A 17,733-nucleotide genomic window follows, 5' to 3' on the forward strand; every position below is an offset into this window, starting at 1 on the left:
ACACCTAGCAGATTGGCTAAAATGAAAGAAGGGGAGAATAATGAATGCTGGAGGGGATGTGGCAAAATTGGGACATTAATGCATTGCTGGTGGAGCTGTGAACTGATCCAGCCATTCTGGCTGGCAATTTGGAATCATGCTCAAAGGGCTATAAAAGAATGCCTGCCCTTTGAACCAGCCATACCATTGTTGGGTTTGTATCCCAAAGAGATCATAGATAAACAGACATGTACAAAAATATTTATAGCTGCGCTTTTTGTGGTGGCAAAAAACTGGAAAAGGAGGGTATGTCCTTCAATTGGGGAATGGCTGAACAAACTGTGGTATATGCGGGTGATGGAATACTATTGTGCTAAAAGGAATAATAAACTGGAGGAGTTCCAGGCGAACTGGAGAGACCTCCGGGAACTGATGCAGAGCGAAAGGAGCAGAGCCAAAAGAACATTTTACACAGAGACTGATATACTGTGGTAAAATTGAATGTAATGGGCTTCTGTACCAGCAGCAATGCAACGACCCAGGACAATTCTGAGGGATTTATGGTAAAGATGCTACCCACATTCAGAGGAAGGACTGCAGGAGAGGAAACATATAAGAAAAGCAACTGCTTGAACGCATGGGTCGGGGCGGACATGATTGAGGGTGTGGACTCGAAACTACCACACCAATGCAACCACCAACAATTGGGAAATTGGGCTTGATCAAGGACACATGACAAAACCAGTGGAAAAGTGCGTCGGCCATGGGTGGGGGGAGTGCGGGGGGTGAGGGGGAAAATAGGAGCATGAAACATGTAATCATGTTAAAAATGATTATTAATAAATGTTAAAAAAAAAAAGAATACACAAATCAAAAAAAAAAAAAAAAACTTATTGAGGGGGCAGCTGGGTAGCTCAGTGGATTGAGAGCCAGGCCTAGAGACGGGAAGTCCTAAGTTCAAATCTGGCCTCAGACACTTCCCAGCTGTGTGACCCTGGGCAAGTCACTTGATCCCCATTACCTATTCTTACCACTCTTCTGCCTTGGAACCAATACGCAATATTGACTCCAAGACTGAAAGTAAGGGTAAAAAAAAAAAAAAAAAGCTTATTGACTTAGCTAAAGGAAGTCAGTGAGCTAGCAAGCTCCTTTGAAGGGAATCACAGAATGAAGGGAAATTTTGTTTTATTTTTAAGGATAAGGAAGAGACCTTTTGTGGGAAGAAGGAAGGAACCAAGAAAGAGAGAGACCAATGATAATAGAGAAATTGGGGGTGATGCATGAATGAGATACCAAAGAAGAGAACCACAAAGGAACTAAGACACAAATGGAAGAATTAATCTTGAAAAGACGAGGTTTATTTCATCCAATGAGCCCGGAGGAAAAGAGAGATGAACATAAGAAGACAGAGAGGTTGGAAAGAGGGAAGTTCACAACTAATGGCTTTACTCCTCTCTGTAAAGAAGGAAGTAGGGTTATCTGCCAAGGGACATAGATGGGAGATTATTTGGGGGATTTGAGGACAAAGGAGGTTTAGAATAGCTCCTGAGGGAAATGTCATAGGGAGTGAATCAGAAATTAATAAATGGAGTGACTAGAAATTGGAAGAACCTAATTAAAGCCCAAGAGTCGTGAATTCCCAGTGGGCATAGTTAGCATGCTTTTGTGACTTCCTTCAAGGAAGGAAAACCATAATTTGGAATAAATAATAGCAAAATAATAATAGTAATACCTAATATGTATATAAAGCTTTAAAGATTGCAAAGCCCTTTACAAATGTTATTTCATTTTGTCCTCACAACAACCCTGGCAGGTAGGTGCTATTATTTTCTGCACTTTCTGGATGAGAAAACTGAGGCAAACAGAGGTTAAGTGATTTGCCCAGGGAGACCCAGTATCTGAGGCTGGATTCGAACTCTAGGCTCACTGCTCTAATGATTCTGTTCCAGAAGACAGAGAATGTGTTTGGTGGACATGATCCAGGATTGAGGATTACTAGCAGGACAAAAGCAGGGGAATTAAGGGAATCAGAGCTGGAGACATGACTATTTGAAAGGATTTACCATTTGGTTTTCACTATGAAGAGAGGTAAGAAAAGCTAGATTGTGGATGAAGGGCTGGGAGAGCAGTGTGGGCCTGAGTGACCAGAGATCATCGTGAGGGCAAAGAGCTAATTTTAGGAAGAGGGAGGTTGTGGGAGAGGTGGAAAGACAGGATGTTAACATCCTTCAGGGTCCTAACCCAAAGAAGTAACTAATGTGGGAATTTTAGGCACTCAGGCAGCCTATAGGAAATATTTTTGGTTAGGTAGATTTTTCCTGGTGTTCCTCAAATCAGACTGGGTAGGAGGCAACCTACTCTGCCTGCTTCTCTTGGTAAATGCCCCTGGCACTGCCCCCAAGCCTTTGAATCACAAAGAGGCATCAAGGAAAAGCATCTGGCCCAGAGAGAGGTATTGGGGGAAGAGTGGGAAGCCTGAGGCCACGAAGTCCAAGACCCTCATTTTACAAAGGAGAAACTCCAGAGAAATGGACTTACCCAACTCCATGCAAACAGTAATAAGCAAAGCCAGGGTTCAAATCTGACTCCAAATCTAAAGGTCTTTCCCAATCCCTCTTTATTTATTTTATTTATTTTTATTTTTAAACCCTTACCTTCCATCTTAGAGTCAATGCTGTGTATTGGTCCTAAGGCAGAAGAATGGTAAGGGCTAGGCAATGGGGGTTAAGTGACTTGCCCAGGGTCACACAGTGAGGATGTGTCTGAGGTTAAATTTGATCCCAGGACATCTGGTTTCTAGGCCTGACTCTCAATCTAATGATTGCTCCTCCCAATCCCTCTTAATTCTAGAACCTTCTCTTTCTTATTTCCTACTTATCTTGTAAAATAGCTTATTTCCACATTTTTTTTTTTTTGCATGTTGTCACCCCTTCCATCTTAGACTTAAGACTGTGTATTAGTTCCAAGGCAGAAGAGCAGTGAGGAGGGAAAGCGATGAGAATTAAGTGACTTGCCCAGGGTCACACAGCTAGGAAGTATGAGACCAAACTTCAATCCAGGTCCTCCAGTTTCCAAGTCTGGCTATCTATCCATTGAGCCCCCTAATTGCCTCCATCCTCCTTTAAATTATAAACTCCTTGAAGGCAGTGATTGTCTTTTGCCTGGCACACAGTAGGTGCTTAATAAGCATTTATTAACTGACTTTCTGGTTCTATTATTTAGGGTATGACCTTAGATAAGTTTACCAACCCCTCTCTGCCCTTTTTTTTTTTTACCTGTAAAATTAGTATTTGAAAAAACTATATTACCCAATCTCTCAAGAGTTATTGTGAAGAAAATACTGTTCTAAAGAAAACTCTCTACCTCTCTCTCTCTTTCTCTCTCTCTCTGTCTTTCTACTTATCTATCTATGTCTCTTTATCTATTGATCCATCCATCTGTTAGACCATCTATCTGTCTGTCTGTCTATCCATCCATCCATGTATTTACCTATCTATCCATCCATCCACATCTATCTGTCTGTCTTTCTGTTTGTCTGACTAATATCCATACATTCATCCATCTATCTCTCTGTCTCTCTACATTTATTTATCTATCTACCTATCTATCTCTTTCTCTCTTTCTCTCTTTCTCTCTCTCTTTCTCTCTATCTATCTGTCTAAACTCTTACCTTTGGTCTTAGTATCAATTCTAAAAACAGAAGAGAGGCAAGAGCTAGGGGGTTAAGTGACTTGCCCAAGGTCACATATCTAAGAAGTAGCTGGGGTCATATTTGAACCCATGTCCTCCACCATCTGCCCTAAAAAAGATATTAAAAACTCTTATAAGCCCTTCCAGGAAGAGGAATGAATTGGAAGCCACCAAATCTAGGCTCAAATTCTGGTTTTGTCACTTACTACCTATCTAACTTGGAGGATGTTTCTTTAAAGCTCACTTGACCTCAATTTCCTCATTTGTAAAATGAAGAAGTTCTGCTAGTTATGATCCTGGGAATCTACATTTTACAGGATTCAGAATCTTTTTAGTTGAACCTGCCCTCTAGTGGTAAACTGATGCTTAGCCACCTGTGTGTGTGAAGAGAATCCTCTAGTCTAGGACAACACATTTAGAATTCAGTTTTGTTGAGCTCAACATTTACCAAGTGTCTTAAGGCAAAGCTCAAGCAGATGGAAATTACAGCTTGTGTCCGTTTTCCTAGAGAATGACACAAATAAAGGTAACTATCACACAAAATGACAAGGGATGAGTGTTTCTGGGAGACACAAAGCAGAGGGAGGTCTTGAGGGGGATGAAGGGCTTTCCAGAGGGGAAACCTTCTCTGAAAGAGGGAAGATTTGAGTTGAACATTGACAAGAGGCAGACTTTTGAGTTGGGTATTAATTCTACATGCCCAAAAAAGGTAAGAGGATTCTCCAAGTACAGAGAAAAACTTGAGCCAAGGAAGGGAAGGGAAGGGAAGGCAGGGAAATGAAATGCAGAGTTTTGTTGTTGTTGTTGTTTTTTTTTTCCTGAAAATAGAGAATATTATTTAGCTCATAGAATAAATGGAGAGAAGTCTATGAAATAGCTATTGAGTGAATAGGGCACGTCCAAATCGTGTAGATCCTTGAGGTTCAGGCAAAGGACTACAAACTTTATCTGAGAAGGATAGGATTTGTCTTTGTTTTTATATTGGGCACCCCATGCATAATTGTCTACCGTCTAACTAGCAACAAAAATGAGTTTGCCAGATTGAAGATTTGGGGGCTGAGGAATAAAATCATCATATATATGGTGAGAAAGATTAGTTTTATCAATGATAGAAAGAAGTGACCGCTGTTACAAGATTCTTTTTTTAAAACCCTTACCTTCTGTCTTAGAATTGAAAATGAGTATTGGTTCTAAGGCAGAAGAGTGGAAAGGGATGGGAAACTGAGATTAAGTGATTTTCCCAGGATCACATAGCTAGGAAGTGTCTAAAGCCAAATTTGAACCGGGACCTTCTGTCTCTAGACCTGGCTTTCTATCCACCGAGTTACCTAGCTGCCTCTATATATATCATTCTATCCTACCTCTCCATATCTTCCTTCCTGAATGCTCTCCCTCCAGCCTTTTGGCTCTGACAATCCCTGCCTTCCTGAAAATGTGATGGTATCAAGGATTTCAGTGCTGAGCTTTGGTAGCTGTGGTTCTTGAGGAAGAGGGCTTTTAGCACCTGCAGAGACAGTTGCAAGGTCATGTCTCCCCAAAGACTATTCCCCTCCATGATGAGAGGTATGGATAAGAAAGGGCTGGTCTTCCCTGGGCTTCCCTTATTAAAGTCTAAGAAGAGGTGGTGGTTGGCCCACCTAATACCTAATGTTTTTAACCTCCCCTGAAATTTGGAGAAATGTATTGTACCATTTCTTCTTACTATACCTTAGTAAATAAATACACGTTTCTAAAAGTTAATTAAGCCTAGGTAGCTAATTGCTATAAATGAATAATCAATGGGGGAAGAAGCACACCAATGTGGGCTGGTGAGAACTTGCACTGAAAAAACACTCTCAACTCCCCAGGGCTATGCCTAGAACACTGAGGGAATTAGCCTTGTTCTAGGGGTTTAACTTATTGGTCATTTGAGTGGAAGTTGAGAACATTTGCTACATATCTATCACAGTTTTAGGCAAATAATAGTTCTTCAGTAGGTATTGGGCCACTTGACTAAGTTCTTTAATTCTATTGCTATTGATTAGCTCTGAATCCCAAGGAATCCTATCATCAATCCCTCTGCTTCTAGGCAGGACTGCATATAAATCTCTTTTCCTTACTTAAATATCTTCAAGTAGGGGGCAGCTAGGTGACTCAGTGGATAGAAAGCCAGGCCTGGAGATGGGAGGTTTTAGGTTCAAATCAGACCCTAGATACTTCCTAGTTGTGTGACCCTGGGCAAGTCACTTGACCCCTTACCACTCTTCTGCCTTGGAATCAACAAACAATATTGATTTCTAAGGTGAAGAGTAAGGGTTAAAAAAATGTTTCAATGAAAAACCTTCAAGTAGACATTACCTGTTAAAAATTTCCCACACTGACAGTCAAAACATTTTTCCTCATTTCCAACTTAAATATATTCTGTTGCAATATTCCTCCAGAGTTTGTATTGTATGAAACATGCCTATATTCTGGTAGTCCAAAAAGTACAATAGTTTAAGGAAAAACAATTCCTCCAACCAATCCTGATTATTTCATTATTTGTTGTGTACAAGGGCCTCAAATGTCATCCCTGTGGCTGCTCCCCTCCCAAATCAAAAGCACAGCTTCCTTCAAGTCTAAGTTCAATTTTCTTCTTCTCCATGAAGCCTTTCCTGATCCCTACAACACTAGTATGCTCCCTGCCCTAAATGCCTTGAATTTGTTTCATGTATATTTATATTCTATATACACATATATAATACAGTGTTTCACAAATTCAAGAGCATAGAATACTTGGAGAAGAATTCCCAATCTGACAAGATCTGCTTGGAAAACTAGAAAACTATTCAGAAGAATTTGAGACCAATATCTTAGCCCATACAATACAATAAGCTCAAAATCAGCACATAATCTAAATGTTAAAAGGACATGCCATAAAAAAAAAAAAAAACTTAGAAGAAAATCAGATTCAAATGCCTTTTATACCTATAGCCAGAGGGAGAGTTCTTAGCCAATTGAAAAAGAAGCAATCACAAAAGAGATGAACAATTGTGATTACATGAAATTGAAAAGTTTTCGTACTAATAAAATGCAATTGGGAAAAGATGTGAAAAAAGATATGCACCAGCTATCTGTGATCAGGGTTACTATTCAAGATGTAAAGGGTTCTAACACAAATATATGACAAATATATTCCCCAGTGGATAAACACCAGACCTGCTTCCAACCCAGCCCCCAGTTCCTACCCTAACCGCCATAACTGAGAGAAGAAATCCTTATATAGAGGGGTCCATTTTCCTCACCACCACCACCACCACAAAATGTTGACCAAATGCCACCAACTAGCAAATAGGCACATGAGCCCTTGGGAGTAGCAATTCCCTCTCCCAACTACTTCTAATTCAACGCCCAGTCATCTTCTGGGGAAACCTTTTCTATGAAGGAGCCAGCCAATCCCCTCAATTGCCAACCAACTACCAATCACAGAGCAGGCAGCCCGGTCTAGCTGAAGCAGTGGGGAGCCTTTGGGGGATGAGGCAAGTCATACTACCGCCACCATCTTTCCATCTTCTTCCTTCAGACTTTGATGGAGATGACCCAGTTCCTGGAACCTAAGAGCTTGGAATTGCCCAGGGTCACACAACTAGGAAATGTCTGAGGCCAAATTTGAATCCAGGACTTCTCATCTCCAGGACTGGCTCTTTATCCATTAAGCCACCTAGCTGCCCTCTACTTGAAGATTTTTAAGTAAGGAATAGATGGCCCTCAGCCATAATCCCTGCCGAATATAACCTGGCAATTGTTTCTATAGACCAGTGATTCCCAAAGTGGGTGCTACTGCCCCCTGGTGGGTGCTGCAGCGATCCAGGGAAGCGGTGATGGCCACAGGTGCATTTATCTTTCCTATTAATTGCTATTAAAATTTAAAAAAAATTAATTTCCAGGGGAGCTAAGTAATATTTTTTCTGGAAAGGGGGCAGTAGGCCAAAAAAGTTTGGGAACCACTGCTATAGATGATACAGTCATATCTGTTGAAGACCCAGTAAAGAAAACTCATGGCACTGTCAAATGGTTCAACAACCAAAACTGATATGATTTTATCAGTGAAAATGATCTTAAAGAGAAGGCATTCATATCTGCTTTGCCATGGGTCCTTTCCAACTGACTTGCATCTGAAACCTTCCATTTATGCTGTGTCCTCCATTAAAATATGAACTCCTTGAAAGCAGCCGCTCTTCCTTTTCTACCTCAATCACCAGTGTTAGGCACAGAGTTTTGCACACAGGATATACTTAGTAAGTATTCATTCACTCATCCATAAATGGTCAAAGGATTTGAACAAAGGTAACAAAAGAATTGCAAGTCATATAAAAGATCATTCTAAATTAATACTAATGAGAGAAATACACATTTTAACTCACTCTCAGCAACTTGACTAAGATGAGAAAAAAATGGGGATTATTATTGTTGAAAGGACTATGGAGAAGACAGGTACATTAATTCATCATCCAACTATTTTAGAAAGCAATTTGGAATCGTGCTGGATAGTAACTAAATTATCTATATCTTTAGCCCCAAAGAAGCTAAAAAAAGAAGGAAAATTCTGATGTACTACAAAATATTCATTGCTGTACAGAATATTATTGCTCCACAAGAAATATGATGTGGGCACAGCTAGGTGGCTCAGTGATAGAGAATCAGACCTAGAAAGAGAAGCTCCTTTAGTCATACCTTCACCGCTTGGTTCCCCCCAAACCAAGATGTCCTGTACCGCCAGTGCTCTTCCCCAAATGACCCCCAATGTGAGCCATGAAACCATCCCATCTGGTTCCTACCCAAATGTTAGGAGATGGTTGGACTCCAGTAGCCTGGTAGCTCAGGTTTGATTCTAGCATGAAATGAGGCATTTGCAAATCATCGAACAATTAACAAAAAGATTACTTTGACCTAATAGCAAGATTATGCAACAAGGACTCAGGGGCACTTAGTCCCTATATAGACATAACCCAGTTTATCTCCATATTAAAATATTTCTGGTCAGTGGGCAGAGTACAGTGGCTCATACAGTCTTCAGACGCCCAGGAAATTGGAGGGGCCCCAATGGCACCTTAGTGGGATTTTTTTATGCCCTTAGGTGAGCAGGAAGCTGCATCAGGGTAGACAGGGACCAATCAGTTCCCAGGGACTGCATTATTGCCTTTTAAGGACATCTAATTCCTGCTGTGAGGAAATGAGGGATTAGAGTTGGGAACCCTGGTCCTACTTCAACATGTAAGGAAAGTACCTTGGTGAAAAAGGCTGGAATATTCATAGATATCTTGCAATTAGATGGTGGAATGGATAGAGAGCTGGGCTTAGAGTCCAAAAAACCTGAGTTCAGATTCATCATCAGATACTTATTAGCTGTGTGATCACTATCTACCTCAGTTTCCTTAACTGTAGAAATGAGGATTAAAAAATAGCACTTACCTCCACAGAGTTATTGTAAAGATCAAATAAGATAATATTTGTAAAGCATTTAGCATAGTGTTTGGTCCATAGTAGGCCACATATAAATGTTGTTATTATTATTAACAGGTACCAGGCAATTAGCCACAGGTTGAAGAAGAGGCTCTGGCTACAGAGATATTAAAAAATGTCCTTTAAAAAAAGGGTTCAAATGTGGCCTCAGATACTTCCTAGCTGAGTGACCCTGGGCAAGTCACTTAATCCCATTGCCTAGCCCTTACCACTCTTCTGCCTTAGAACCAATGCACAATACTGATTCTAAGACAGAAAGTAAGGGTTTAAAAAAAATTTTTTAAGGCCTGTTATATTCAATTGAATGCTCTTTGCTCCCAATCTTTTTTTAGCTTAAGAGATTTCTTAGTTCACTGCACCTGAGACCATTTCCAACCTGGTTGTTTTGAAAGGCCTCATGTTTTTGCTTATCTAGTATAGCACACCTTTGGGAGTGACCTTCAGGTGTCCAGTGCCAGCATCAGCTGAGATATGAGTTTATTCAACAATGAGCTGCACAAGAGGTTCATGAAGTGTTTGGAACCTCTTCCCTTTGGTCTTTGCAGTGCATAGGGTACATGTTAAGCCCCTGAGGTTTTAGCAGAGATCTTGCATGTTTGTTCTTGCTACCACTTTGAAGCAGTGATTAAATGGAATTGGGGGTGTTAGTTCTTGAACCTCAACTAATAATCAAACAAAACTTTTGTTGGCTGGAAGCACAGGAAGAGAGACACCCACCAAGCCCTCAGGTTTCCCTGAAACCCTGATGGGGATGTAGACTAACAAGCTCTGGGAGAGCAGTTAGGAGGGATGAAAGGAGAGCTATATTTGAGAAATGGAGGTGATATAAAACTAAAAGTTAACGATAATTTTAAAAAATAAATGATATGAGCAATATTATATAGCACCTAGGCAATTTGAAATGTCATCTCAGCTAAGAACCTCTTTTCTTCTGATGCTGCTGTTTGCTATTTCCCCAAAGAGCCGTGGACGTCAATGGCTGGGCTGTACGTGGATGAGTAGCTGTTGATGCCTACTCAGACCTCTGAAAGAGAGATAGAAGCAAAAACTATTACCTTTTCCATTTTTTTAGAAATGTCTCCTCTTTGAAATACTTTTGAAATCTATCCCTTGAATAGAATTAGAATTATGTCACTTCCGACATGGAATTCTCTTTATGACTTCATCTTTTAAAATGTTTGTGTTATTTCCAAATAGTGTATACTGGGGCAATGGCATCCTGGTTCCATTATTGTCACCTACAACATTGATTACTGTAAAACCCTAGCAGATCTTTGCCATTTCCTGCCCTTGTTCTCTTTCCTGTTTTTTAGATAAGCTGATCTGGCTTAGTTTTATAGTTTCTTCAGCCTCTTTTTCTTATTTTGTGAGTTCATATAAAATGATTTTACATATGTAGATATAGATATAACAAACATAATGGGCACTTAATATTTATTGAATTGAATCTTAGAGATGGAATCCTGTGGTTTTCATGAAACTACCTTCAACGTGTTGATGGAGTGGAATGTTGAAATCAATAAGGATCTGAGTACCAAAATCATTTGTCTGGTAGTTTTGCCATGTTCATAAGCATTAGTGACAGGATGCAGAAGATTGCAACTTCAGGCCCCAGAACAATGAAAATCAAGATCATTGCCCCACTTAAGCACTCTGGCTAAATTGAAGGCTCTTTTCTGGACCCCCTAGCCATCTTCTAACAGATGTGGACCAGCAAGCAGAAGTATGATGAATCTTGGTCCTCTGTTGTCCACCATAAATGCTTATCAATAGACTGTTTTTCTCTCTCTCTTTCTCTCTCTCTCATCAAAGGATATTATGTGATAATCACTCACCAAAAGAAATGAGATTCCCATGGATTTGTTTTATTTTTCTCTTTTTGGGGAGGGATACTTGATACTTGAGTCATGATTTAAAAAATGGAATGGTAAAGGTAATTAACTGTTTAAAGAAATTAAAGGCAAATGCCCTCAAAGTTTTACAGTTCATCTTTAAGACTTTGATTAAACATTAAAAAAATTAATCACTCCAAATATTACATAATGTATTATTACATGGAATTACTCTTATCTGTGAAGGCTATTCTATTCTATAAAAATAGCTAATTATATCAATCCAGAAAATGGAGGAGGAGGAGGAATTGTAGTATTGCTTACAGGTAAATTATGTAATACAAAAAAAAAATTCTTTCTGTCTTAATAACTTGTTCCTTTCTTTAAAAATAAAAAAGAGAACCAGCAGAGCTATAATGGTCCTCTCATCCCTCTTACTGCCCCCAAATTAGGAGTAAATGAAAGCTTTTTATTGTCTCTCCAGGAGTTTAATGGGACTGGTGCTGGTACTTGGGGGAGATTTTACCTATATACTGACTTAAGACTTATTAAAATAAAAGCACATACATTAAAGGGGAGAAAAGACACATATGTGTGTGTGTAGAGAGTGGGAGAGAGAGAGAGAGAGAGAGAGACAGAGACAGAGAGAGAGAGACAGAGAGAGAGAGAGAGACAGAGAGAGACAGAGAGAGAGAGAGAGAGACAGAGAGAGAGAGAGAGAGAGACAGAGAGACAGAGAGACAGAGAGACAGAGAGAGACAGAGAGAGAGAGACAGAGAGAGAGAGAGAGAGAGAGAGAGACAGAGAGAGAGAGAGAGAGAGAGACAGACAGACAGACAGACAGACAGACAGACAGACAGAGACAGAGACAGAGAGACAGAGAGACAGAGAGAGAGAGAAGTAGCATGGGGATGGACCAGAGAAAGGCCTCCTGCAGAAGATAAGACCTGATATGAGCTGGTTTTATTCTAGACTTTGAGATCGTAATCTTCTGCATCCTGTTAGCAATGCTTACGTCCATGGCAATACCAACAGACAAAAATATTGGCACACAGATCATTATAGAGGTCAACATTCTACTCCATCAATGAGCTGAAGGTAATTTCATGGAAACCACAGGATTCCTTAGCCAAGTTTCAATTAAATAAACATTTATTAAGTGTCTACTGGGTTTCAGAATCTGGAAGGAAACCAGAGCATCCATTAATTATCTCTTTGTTAGTTTTTATTTTTAATTGATACATTTTTTAAAGTATGATGCTCAAGGTCCTCTGAAGTCTGTTTTTCACATATTGCAATTTAATTTGATATTACTCCTCTTTGTGCACCTCTCTTCTAGCCCTCCAGCTGTTCACATCACATATCCTTCCATTGGCTCCTATTCAATGTCTTTGCAAAGATGATCCATCATGCCTAGAATTCACTTCCATTTTACCTCCACCTCTTAGAATTCGCTAGTTTCATTCAAGGAAGTCTTTCCTATCTGCTTGTACTGGATCCTTCCTCTAATGAGCATATATTTAGTACTTGTAAGCATGTAACAAGGGACTGGCCATGAGAACCCATTTCTTATAAGCACATGCATCATCCTCTGCCTGCAAACTCTCATGTAGATTTTGGAGCAAATGCAAGTATTTTATGACTGTTTCCTGTTCATTTACCATGTGAGGAAGAAAAGGACCTCCTCAAATGGCTACAGAGCCAGAACTGAGCATTCATACAAAAGACTCCAACTGGGTCGATCGATGATATAGGAGAGATACTAAATGTAACTGGTGAAAGAACATACAGAATGAAGATTCCATGCAAGAGCATTAGAAGAGAAACTCTAACCGCTCCTTAGGAAAACCTCTACAATCCTGTTCTGAGGGATCTGACTCATCAGTTTAAGTGAGAATTGGTAAAGGTCAGAGTCTATAAGGCTACATGTAAGGTCTTGTTTTGGATGAATATCAAGCCCTTCATATTTGCACAAATCACAAATCCTCCTCCCCTCCCCCAGGACTTTCATTATTCATTTCCCTAGTCATCAGAATCCACTAAAGAAGATTTAGCACATTTCTTTTCTTTCTTTCATTTTAGATTATAATTATAAGATGATTTCGCAAAGTTAAAGTTTAAAGAAAAGGGGAGAGGATATAAGCATCTTTTTAAAATAATATTTTATTTTTCCCCAATTACATGTAAAAACAATTTTTAACTTAAAAAAACTTGAGTTCCAAATTCTCTCCTTTCCTATTTTCCCTCCTTCTCTCCATCCCTCCCTCCCACTCTTCCCTGAGACAATAAACAAATGGATATAGATTTTACAGGTGCACTCATGTAAATCCTTTTTCTATATTAGTCATTTTGTGGAAGAGATGTCAAACTAAAAAGAACAACAACAAGGAAGGAAGGGGAGGGAGGGAGGGATGAACAAAAGGAGAAACGAACGAATGAACAAATGAATGAACTGAAATATAGTATGTTTTGGTATGCCTTCAGATTCCATCAGTTCTTCCTCTGGAGGGAGAAGGCATTTTCCATCATGAGTCTCTGGGATTGTCTTGAATCACTGTATGGCTGAGAATAATTGGGTCATTCACAGTAGTTTGTCAAGAAATATTGCTATCACCGTGTACAATGTTTTTCTGGTTCTGTTTACTTCACTTTGCATCAGTTCATGTAGTCTTTCTAATCATCCTTCTCCTCATTTCTTATAGCCCAATAGTAGGAAATAAGCATTTAATTTAACACCTAATATGTGTCAGGTGCAGTGCTAAGTGCTTTACAAATATTATCTCATTTGATATTTAAGCACTGATACCTGCTATATTACTGAATTCTTTACAAATATTGATCTTGAGGCTAAGATGAGAAGAATGCCCTCTTCAGAATGCTTTCTTCAGGAATAGAATTAAATATACAGAAGAAAACCAGTTCACAAGGTGATACAAGCAGCTTACTTTTCTTACTGCCTTGTTAAATTCAACATGCAAATTGATAATACAGGTATAACCCAGAACAAATTGCTTACCATCTCTGGGAGAGGGGAGGGAAGTGAGGAAAGGAAACAATTTAGATCTTAAACATTTGCAGATAATTGTTATTACATGTAATTGGAAAAATAAAATCTTTTTAAAAACAACATGCAATTTCAAAAACTACTGCTATTAGAAGTGCACCATTTCTTATATCACCCCCTCTTTTTGTTATTCCTCCTTTGTATAATGAAATGTTTATGTTTATTGATGATCCGTTAAATTTGCAAATAAACATAATAGTTAGAAGGTGCTACACTTAGTGAGCTCTAAGCAACATTATGCAAATGAAATGAGTCATGTTTTAACAGACAGGAAACTGCAGGGCAGCAGCTATAGTCATACAGATCTAGAAGTTTCAGTCATTTCATTATTAGCTGTCTGTGGGCAGTCAGATCATTTCCTGGATAAGATCAAAGTGTAAAAAAAAAAAAAAAAGAAAGGAAGCAAAGAATAAAGATGATAAAATATTGTGTGTAGTTATAGCAGCAGATCATAGCATCAACCTGACTTCTTTAAGAGACCGAATGAAAAACAATTTGGAACCATGCTATAAAATTTTTAAATTTTATCCTAGAGACGCTGCCATTGAAGATGGGGATGGGAGTGGAATATAGATCTGAGTTTAGAAATATCAGTTTGCCAGCTGTAAGAAGGTCAGAGAGAGAAGAGATCTGTAGCCTGGAGACCAATTCAGAGACCAGTGCAATAGTCCAGGCAAGAAATGAGGAAGTTTGGAGGAAATACAGTGAGTTCCATTTTGAATGAGTTGAGTGTCAGATGCCTACTGGATATCCAGGTGGAAATGTGCAAAAGCAGTTGGTCATGTTAAATTTCTATTTTTATATAGTCTAAAGACTTTGTGGTTCTTGGTTCCCTTTACACTACTCTCCTATAATCACTTTGAAAATGGAAAGGAGTCTGGGTGGAAATGAACACATATAACTGAGAGCCATTTTGTATTTAATTTATGACTTAAAAAATCATCACCTTATGGTCAGCCTTTAGTAGTTAATTAAATTTGTATTATCATGCAAAATACTCTTCCATACTGGTCACTGTTGTAAGAGCACCTTCATCTGAAACCCAAACCCAAAATAAAACTGTAATAAATAATTACATATTTATTATTATATATAATTACAAATAAAAAATAATAAATGTAAATAAAACTGTAAATACACTGATGTGAAAAATAGTCTGCTTTGATCTGCATTCATCCACCTCCAGCCATTCTTTTCTGTGGAGGTGGATAGCATTCCCCACCATAAATCCTTCAGGATTATCCCAGATCATTGCATTGCAGAGAGTAGCCAAGTTTTCATAAATAATCATCCTCCAATATTGCTGTTATTGTGTTTACTTCCCTTTGCATCAGTTCATGCAGATCTTTCCAGGTTTTTTTTTTTTCTGAAATCATCTTTCTGATCATTTTTTAAAGCATAATAGTATTCCATCACCAACATGTACCACAATTTGTTCAGCCATTCCCCAATGGAAGGGGATCCCTTCAAGTTCCAATTCTTTGCCAAGTAGTTAATTAAATTAAATTAAATTTGTAAAGATGAAATTAAAGTAGTAGTTGAAATACCACATTAGATAATATGTACTAAGTAGCTCATACTTGCCCATCTCTATCTTCTAAAGACCTCTAATCCTCTGGCAGAGCCTCTGAGCATAGGGTTACCTCCATGCCAGCATGAATCATTAAGGTAAGATTTTTCCTCCCTTTTCTACTGTCTCTATTCAAATACCCCTTCCATTTGAAGTTTGTTAAGTAAGACATCCGCCTGAGTTTAAATATGGCCTCAGTCACTTACTGGCGATGGGACCTTATCCCTGTCAATTAATCCCTGTTTGCCTCAGTTTCCCCATCTGTCCAATGAGCTGGAGAGACGGAAATGACAAATCTCTGCCAAGAAAACTCCCCAGGAAGTTGAACAAAAACAAGAGCTGAATAAAAACAAAAATGAATTTCCTTTTTGATCCTTCTAACTAGTTTTAAAGCCTGTAAGGTCAATTAGTCAACAGGTATGTATTAAGCACCTACTATGTGCCGGGCTCTGCACTAAGCATTGGGATGGCGAAAGACAGTCCCTGCCCTCTGGGAGTCCGCAGACTAAAAAGAAAGACAACCTGCAAACAACTACATACACTGGAGGCAGTGCGCGAGCATTACAGAACTCGGACAGCAGCGAAGTGACCTCTTTCCTCCCGGTCAGGGAGGTTTAGCTAGATACCAACAGGAAATCCTGAAAAATGAAAACTTGTTTTTAGTATATTGACTCCATTTTTTTTTAAAACAGAAAATCCTTTGTGCGTCCGCCTCTGGGAATGATTCTTTTTTCATTTATTCTTTAAAATTTAGAGGGATTTGCCTTCAACAGAGTAGAAGAAATTGGAGTGAAAACAAGATGCAAATCTATGTCTCCGTTTAGCACTGGGAAGACTCATCTTTGGGTTTATTTTTCTTTCGTTTTCTGCTATCTCTTTGATGTCAAGGCGTTTGGTTTCAAATGCATTCATTGGCTGCTGACCAAAAATATGAATGGAGAAGGATAAGAATAAGGAGGGAAAGGAGAAGCTTAGAGTTCTATTAATTTTTTTAAAGGGCAAAAGAAAAGAGCTCTGTAAGTTCTTGTTCTCTGCCTTATTATAAAAGTGTATTTTACAAATGAAGATTTAGAGACAATTCTTAAAGAACCATTTGTCCATTAGGAATATAACAAGTAGCCTCCGGAAGAAGTAGCTTTCAGAGCGCCCGGATAGCTCAGTCGGTAGAGCATCAGACTTTTAATCTGAGGGTCCAGGGTTCAAGTCCCTGTTCGGGCGTTGCATTTTTGCTTTGCAAAATTTTCCGAAACTTCTGCTAATAATAACCACGCAACTAATAGAAAAGATGTGCCACATTTTGGGCTGGCTTGGAAGAAATCCTCTGGGAACTTCAAAGGATTGCCACCACTTTACACCATCTCGAGGAACGGCAGAATTTTGCAGGGAGCAGGGGAAACATGTACTCAACTAAATAGTTCTAGTTCTCAAATTGCTTAATTTGAATAAAACGGAGACAGTTTAAAAAAAAATAAAATGGAACGCCCGAACAGGGACTTGAACCCTGGACCCTCAGATTAAAAGTCTGATGCTCTACCGACTGAGCTATCCGGGCTCCTTGTGGAGAGTGGTGGCGCTACCCCTTCTATAGAAAGTAAGAAGGTCGGTTTTTGTTTGTGTGTATTTCTCCACCCCCATGGATTTTGCAGCCCTTCCGCAGACCGCACGGAAAAGAACTCAAAGATTGTACGTAGGGACTCAGACGGAAGACGCTCGCCTCTCTCCCTTCGTCCCCAGCCTAGCAGTTCATGCACAATTCCAGTGTTTTTAATTCCTCTTTTGCCCACTCGGTCCTAGCATCTGTCAGGAAGACCACGTGTGCCGATTTTTGCCTCAGAGAACGGGGATGAGTCGAGCAGGGGGAAGGGCCCTCAGCCCAGAACGGCGCAGAGCGGTTACGCCTGCGCGAGATTGAGCTGGCCAGTGGCAGCAGAAACCCGGAGGGAGGAGGCCAAGGAAGGGGAAAGATGGAGGGGGAGGGGAAGACTGAGAGAGGAATGGGGGATGGGCGATGGGGGAGGAATGGGGAAAGGGCGAGGAAAGGGAAGGAAGGAGTGAGTGGGAAAGGGAAGAAAAGGAGGGAGGAGAAAGAGGAAAGAATGGGGGAAAGGGAGGGGAGG

The 17,733-nt window shown here is 39.6% G+C and overlaps 2 non-coding genes across 2 annotated transcripts; one reads left to right on the forward strand and one right to left on the reverse strand.

The window, feature by feature from the left end:
• Positions 1-16,761: 16,761 nt before the first annotated feature.
• On the forward strand, positions 16,762-16,834 carry TRNAK-UUU. The gene has a single exon. It is a non-coding gene; the product is annotated as a tRNA-Lys (tRNA).
• Positions 16,835-17,095: 261 nt separating this feature from the next.
• TRNAK-UUU lies at positions 17,096-17,168 on the reverse strand. The gene has a single exon. It is a non-coding gene; the product is annotated as a tRNA-Lys (tRNA).
• Positions 17,169-17,733: the final 565 nt, after the last annotated feature.

This window comes from Gracilinanus agilis, chromosome 4 (assembly GCF_016433145.1).
Source record: "Gracilinanus agilis isolate LMUSP501 chromosome 4, AgileGrace, whole genome shotgun sequence".
NCBI classification, from domain to species: domain Eukaryota; kingdom Metazoa; phylum Chordata; class Mammalia; order Didelphimorphia; family Didelphidae; genus Gracilinanus; species Gracilinanus agilis.